At 42.9% G+C, this 5,000-nt stretch overlaps 7 non-coding genes and 7 pseudogenes across 7 annotated transcripts; all 14 read left to right on the top strand.

Moving 5' to 3' along the window:
* Positions 1 to 1,978: 1,978 nt before the first annotated feature.
* LOC134888802 (5S ribosomal RNA) lies at positions 1,979 to 2,097 on the top strand (annotated as a pseudogene).
* Positions 2,098 to 2,204: 107 nt separating this feature from the next.
* LOC134892247 (5S ribosomal RNA) lies at positions 2,205 to 2,323 on the top strand (annotated as a pseudogene).
* A 107-nt stretch (positions 2,324 to 2,430) lies between these two features.
* LOC135070176 (5S ribosomal RNA) lies at positions 2,431 to 2,549 on the top strand. Its single transcript, XR_010256348.1, has one exon. It is a non-coding gene; the product is annotated as a 5S ribosomal RNA (ribosomal RNA).
* Positions 2,550 to 2,656: 107 nt separating this feature from the next.
* Positions 2,657 to 2,775, top strand: LOC134890429 (5S ribosomal RNA; annotated as a pseudogene).
* A 107-nt stretch (positions 2,776 to 2,882) lies between these two features.
* LOC135063663 (5S ribosomal RNA) lies at positions 2,883 to 3,001 on the top strand. Its single transcript, XR_010249988.1, has one exon. It is a non-coding gene; the product is annotated as a 5S ribosomal RNA (ribosomal RNA).
* A 107-nt stretch (positions 3,002 to 3,108) lies between these two features.
* Positions 3,109 to 3,227, top strand: LOC134890156 (5S ribosomal RNA; annotated as a pseudogene).
* A 107-nt stretch (positions 3,228 to 3,334) lies between these two features.
* LOC135061720 (5S ribosomal RNA) lies at positions 3,335 to 3,453 on the top strand. The gene has a single exon (XR_010248093.1). It is a non-coding gene; the product is annotated as a 5S ribosomal RNA (ribosomal RNA).
* Positions 3,454 to 3,560: 107 nt separating this feature from the next.
* Positions 3,561 to 3,679, top strand: LOC134895777 (5S ribosomal RNA; annotated as a pseudogene).
* Positions 3,680 to 3,786: 107 nt separating this feature from the next.
* LOC134901904 (5S ribosomal RNA) lies at positions 3,787 to 3,905 on the top strand. Its single transcript, XR_010175379.1, has one exon. It is a non-coding gene; the product is annotated as a 5S ribosomal RNA (ribosomal RNA).
* A 107-nt stretch (positions 3,906 to 4,012) lies between these two features.
* On the top strand, positions 4,013 to 4,131 carry LOC134886592 (5S ribosomal RNA). Its single transcript, XR_010170674.1, has one exon. It is a non-coding gene; the product is annotated as a 5S ribosomal RNA (ribosomal RNA).
* Positions 4,132 to 4,238: 107 nt separating this feature from the next.
* LOC135062618 (5S ribosomal RNA) lies at positions 4,239 to 4,357 on the top strand. Its single transcript, XR_010248966.1, has one exon. It is a non-coding gene; the product is annotated as a 5S ribosomal RNA (ribosomal RNA).
* Positions 4,358 to 4,464: 107 nt separating this feature from the next.
* LOC134901824 (5S ribosomal RNA) lies at positions 4,465 to 4,583 on the top strand. The gene has a single exon (XR_010175302.1). It is a non-coding gene; the product is annotated as a 5S ribosomal RNA (ribosomal RNA).
* Positions 4,584 to 4,690: 107 nt separating this feature from the next.
* LOC134894542 (5S ribosomal RNA) lies at positions 4,691 to 4,809 on the top strand (annotated as a pseudogene).
* A 107-nt stretch (positions 4,810 to 4,916) lies between these two features.
* Positions 4,917 to 5,000, top strand: part of LOC134894696 (5S ribosomal RNA) — a 119-nt pseudogene continuing 35 nt past the window's right edge.

The following is a 5,000-nucleotide window of genomic DNA, read 5'->3' as shown; positions in this document are numbered from 1 at the left end:
CCCTCCCCAAACAGCACATGACGCAAAGAAAAAAAGAGGCGCAATGAGGTAGCTGACTGTGTGAGTAAGATTAGCGACCCTAGTGGCCGACACAAACACCGGGCACATCTAGGAGTGGCACTGCAGTGTCACGCAGGATGTCCCTTCCAAAAAACCCTCCCCAAACAGCACATGATGCAAAGAAAAAAAGAGGCGCAATGAGGTAGCTGTGTGAGTAAGATTAGCGACCCTAGTGGCCGACACAAACACCGGGCCCATCTAGGAGTGGCACTGCAGTGTCACGCAGGATGTCCCTTCCAAAAAACCCTCCCCAATCAGCACATGATGCAAAGAAAAAGAAAAGAAAAAAAAATACCACAGTTAGGTGGTATATATTATAATAATAATACAATTATGGATGGACGGACTGCCTGCCGACTGCCGACACAGAGGTAGCCACAGCCGTGAACTACCGCACTGTACACTGGTTGATAAAGAGATAGTAGTATACTCGTAACAACTAGTATGACACTATGACGACGGTATAAAGAATGAAAAAAAAACCACGGTTAGGTGGTATATATTATAATAATAATACAATTATGGATGGACGGACTGCCTGCCGACTGCCGACACAGAGGTAGCCACAGCCGTGAACTACCGCACTGTACACTGGTTGATAAAGAGATAGTAGTATACTCGTAACAACTAGTATGACACTATGACGACGGTATAAAGAATGAAAAAAAAACCACGGTTAGGTGGTATATATTATAATAATAATACAATTATGGATGGACGGACTGCCTGCCGACTGCCGACACAGAGGTAGCCACAGCCGTGAACTACCGCACTGTACACTGGTTGATAAAGAGATAGTAGTATACTCGTAACAACTAGTATGACACTATGACGACGGTATAAAGAATGAAAAAAAAAACACGGTTAGGTGGTATATATTATAATAATAATACAATTATGGATGGACGGACTGCCTGCCGACTGCCGACACAGAGGTAGCCACAGCCGTGAACTACCGCACTGTACACTGGTTGATAAAGAGATAGTAGTATACTCGTAACAACTAGTATGACACTATGACGACGGTATAAAGAAAGAAAAAAAAATACCACAGTTAGGTGGTATATATTATAATAATAATACAATTATGGATGGACGGACTGCCTGCCGACTGCCGACACAGAGGTAGCCACAGCCGTGAACTACCGCACTGTACTGTGTCTGCTGCTAATATAGACTGGTTGATAAAGAGATAGTATACAATACATACAACAATATACTACTATACTGGTGGTCAGGCACTGGTCACCACTAGTCACACTGGCAGTGGCACTCCTGCAGCAAAAGTGTGCACTGTTTAATTTTAAATTAATATAATATTATGTACTCCTGGGGGCTCCTGCTATAACAACCTGCAGTGCTCCCCAGTCTCCCCCACAATTATTATAAGCTTTGCCTTTTATACATTGATGTGCAGCACACTGGGCTGAGCTGAGTGCACACAGACTGAGTCACACTGTGTGACTGGCTGCTGCTGTGTATCGTTTTTTTTCAGGCAGAGAACGGATATAGCAGAGAACGGATATATTATATTAAAATAAATAAAAGTTAACTAACAACAACTGCACTGGTCACTGTGGTAAACTCTGTCTGACTCTGCACAATCTCTCTCTCTCTTCTAATCTAATTTCTAATGGAGAGGACGCCAGCCACGTCCTCTCCCTATCAATCTCAATGCACGTGTGAAAATGGCGGCGACGCGCGGCTCCTTATATAGAATCCGAGTCTCGCGAGAATCCGACAGCGTCATGATGACGTTCGGGCGCGCTCGGGTTAACCGAGCAAGGCGGGAGGATCCGAGTCTGCTCGGACCCGTGAAAAAAACATGAAGTTCGTGCAGGTTCGGTTTCAGAGAAACCGAACCCGCTCATCTCTAGTAGTTAGAAGTAGAAAAGTTCTAACAGAAACCACAAAGCTCATCTACAGCCACACCACACTGGATACGCCCAATCTCTTCTGATCTTGGAAGCTAAGCAATGTTGGGCCTGGTTAGTACTTGGATGGCAGACCACCTGGGAATACAAGGTGCTGTAGATATTTTTATACTGCCAACACCGTTCTTTTGATGCATTCCATTTTCAAACGTATTCATTTATGAACCAGTAGTTAGAAGTAGAAAAGTTCTAACAGAAATCACAAAGCTCATCTACAGCCACACCACACTGGATACGCCCAATCTCATCTGATCTTGGAAGCTAAGCATTGTTGGTCCTGGTTACTACTTGAATGGGAGACCACCTGGGAATACAAGGTGCTGTAGATATTTTTATACTGCCAACACCGTTCTGTTGATGCATTCCATTTTCAAATGTATTCATTTATGAACCAGTAGTTAGAAGTAGAAAAGTTCTAACAGAAACCACAAAGCTCGTCTACAGCCACACCACACTGGATACGCCCAATCTCATCTGATCTTGGAAGCTAAGCAGTGTTTGGCCTGGTTAGTACTTGGATGGGAGACCACCTGGGAATACAAGGTGCTGTAGATATTTTTATACTGCCAACACCGTTCTGTTGATGCATTCCATTTTCAAACGTTTTCATTTATGAACCAGTAGTTAGAAGTAGAAAAGTTCTAACAGAAACCACAAAGGTCCACTACAGCCACACCACACTGGATACGCCCAATCTCATCTGATCTTGGAAGCTAAGCAGTGTTGTGCCTGGTTAGTACCTGGATGGGAGACCTCCTGGGAATACAAGGTGCTGTAGATAATTTTATACTGCCAACACCGTTCTGTTGATGCATTCCATTTTCAAACGTATTCATTTATGAACCAGTAGTTAGAAGTAGAAAAGTTCTAACAGAAACCACAAAGCTCATCTACAGCCACACCACACTGGATACGCCCAATCTCATCTGATCTTGGAAGCTAAGCAGTGTTGGGCCTGGTTAGTACTTGGATAGGAGACCACCTGGGAATACAAGGTGCTGTAGATATTTTTATACTGCCAACACCGTTCTGTTGATGCATTCCATTTTCAAACGTATTCATTTATGAACCAGTAGTTAGAAGTAGAAAAGTTCTAAGAGAAACCACAAAGCTCATCTACAGCCACACGACACTGGATACGCCCAATCTCATCTGATCTTGGAAGCTAAGCAGTGTTGGGCCTGGTTAGTACTTGGAGGGGAGACCACCTAGGAATACAAGGTGCTGTAGATATTTTTATACTGCCAACACCGTTCTGTTGATGCATTCCATTTTCAAACGTATTCATTTATGAACCAGTAGTTAGAAGTAGAAAAGTTCTAACAGAAACCACAAAGCTTATCTACAGCCACACCACACTGGATACGCCCAATCTCATCTGATCTTGGAAGCTAAGCAGGGTTGGGCCTGGTTAGTACTTGGATGGGAGACCACCTGGGAATACAAGGTGCTGTAGATATTTTTATACTGCCAACACCGTTCTGTTGATGCATTCCTTTTTAAAACGTATTCATTTATGAACCAGTAGTTAGACGTAGAAAAGTTCTAACAGAAACCACACAGCTCATCTACAGACACACCAGACTGGATGCACCCAAACTCATCTGATCTTGGAAGCTAAGCCGTGTTGGGCCTGGTTAGTACTTGGAGGGGAGACCACCTAGGAATACAAGGTGCTGTAGATATTTTTATACTGCCAACACCGTTCTTTTGATGCATTCCATTTTAAAACGTATTCATTTATGAACCAGTAGTTAGAAGTAGAAAAGTTCTAACAGAAACCACAAAGCTCATCTACAGCCACACCACACTGGATACGCCCAATCTCATCTGATCTTGGAAGCTAAGCAGTGTTGGGCCTGGTTAGTACTTGGTTGGGAGACCACCTGGGAATACAAGGTGCTGTAGATATTTTTATACTGCCAACACCGTTCTGTTGATGCATTCCATTTTAAAACGTATTCATTTATGAACCAGTAGTTAGAAGTAGAAAAGTTCTAACAGAAACCACAAAGCTCATCTACAGCCACACCAGACTGGATACGCCCAATCTCATCTGATCTTGGAAGCTAAGCAGTGTTGGGCCTGGTTAGTACTTGGATAGGAGACCACCTGGGAATACAAGGTGCTGTAGATATTTTTATACTGCCATCACCGTTCTGTTGATGCATTCCATTTTCAAACGTATTAATTTATGAACCAGTAGTTAGAAGTAGAAAAGTTCTAACAGAAACCACAAAGCTCATCTACAGCCACACCACATTGGATATGCCCAATCTCATCTGATCTTGGAAACTAAGCAGTGTTGGGCCTGGTTAGTACTTGGATGGGAGACCACCTGGGAATACAAGGTGCTGTAGATATTTTTATACTGCCAACACCGTACTGTTGATGCATTCCATTTTCAAATGTATTCATTTATGAACCAGTAGTTAGAAGTAGAAAAGTTCTAACAGAAACCACAAAGCTCGTCTACAGCCACACCACACTGGATACGCCCAATCTCATCTGATCTTGGAAGCTAAGCAGTGTTGGGCCTGGTTAGTACTTGGATGGGAGACCACCTGGGAATACAAGGTGCTGTAGATATTTTTATACTGCCAACACCGTTCTGTTGATGCATTCCATTTTCAAACGTATTCATTTATGAACCAGTAGTTAGAAGTAGAAAAGTTCTAACAGAAACCACAAAGCTCATCTACAGCCACACAACACTGGATACGCCCAATCTCATCTGATCTTGGAAGCTAAGCAATGTTGGGCCTGGTTAGTACTTGGATAGCAGACCACCTGGGAATACAAGGTGCTGTAGATATTTTTATACTGCCAACACCGTTCTTTTGATGCATTCCATTTTCAAACGTATTCATTTATGAACCAGTAGTTAGAAGTAGAAAAGTTCTAACAGAAATCACAAAGCTCATCTACAGCCACACCACACTGGATACGCCCAATCTCATCTGATCTTGGAAGCTAAGCATTGTTGGTCCTGGTTACTACTTGAAT

Source organism: Pseudophryne corroboree, chromosome 3, assembly GCF_028390025.1.
Source record: "Pseudophryne corroboree isolate aPseCor3 chromosome 3, aPseCor3.hap2, whole genome shotgun sequence".
Classification (NCBI taxonomy): Eukaryota; Metazoa; Chordata; class Amphibia; order Anura; family Myobatrachidae; genus Pseudophryne; species Pseudophryne corroboree.
Note: the sequence above shows the minus strand (reverse complement) of the source record. Positions and strands in the feature narration are given on the sequence as shown.